This window comes from Salvelinus sp. IW2-2015, linkage group LG30, assembly GCF_002910315.2.
Source record: "Salvelinus sp. IW2-2015 linkage group LG30, ASM291031v2, whole genome shotgun sequence".
Classification (NCBI taxonomy): domain Eukaryota; kingdom Metazoa; phylum Chordata; class Actinopteri; order Salmoniformes; family Salmonidae; genus Salvelinus; species Salvelinus sp. IW2-2015.
The window spans coordinates 1,392,534-1,393,013 of NC_036869.1; the positions used below are offsets into that span (position 1 = coordinate 1,392,534).

General features: G+C 38.8%; 1 long non-coding RNA gene across 1 annotated transcript in view; it reads left to right on the plus strand.

Annotated features, from left to right (window-relative positions):
- Nucleotides 1-269, plus strand: part of LOC139023277 (uncharacterized) — a 652-nt gene extending 383 nt beyond the window's left edge. Inside the window, exon 2 of the long non-coding RNA XR_011474414.1 lies at nt 175-269. This is a non-coding gene — a long non-coding RNA (uncharacterized lncRNA). The remainder of the gene's footprint in view (nt 1-174) is intronic.
- The last annotated feature ends 211 nt before the right edge of the window (nt 270-480 follow it).

The window sequence follows — 480 nt, forward strand, 5'->3', positions numbered from 1 at the left end:
TTGCTGTACGTTACTGATTTTATACATGTGTGGTTATATGGTACCTGTTAGGGATTGAGGGGCTTTCTGGGATGTGCTTTGGCATATGATTGCTGTAAATAATTGTGTTAGCTAGCATACACCGATGTCATGGTCACATAAGCCACGGCTAACACAGTTGTCTTCATGCTACAGATTTTGCCATCGACAGCCATCATCACTGTTAAGTCCTGCACAACTAACGTGCTGTTTCCCATTTAACCACAGAAATAAATGATGCTCAACTGGGACCACTGGCCGAAGTGATTTATTATTTTAAAACACAACGCATGGAGAGTACACTATACATCTGTTACATAAGTTTAAAAAAAATCTGATATTGAAAGCTCAGAAATGTACTGTATGTAACAAATCAAATCAAAGTTTATTGATTGTGTACACAGATTAGCAGATGTTACAGCAGGTGCAGCAAAATGCTTGTGTTTGTAGCTCCAACAGTGC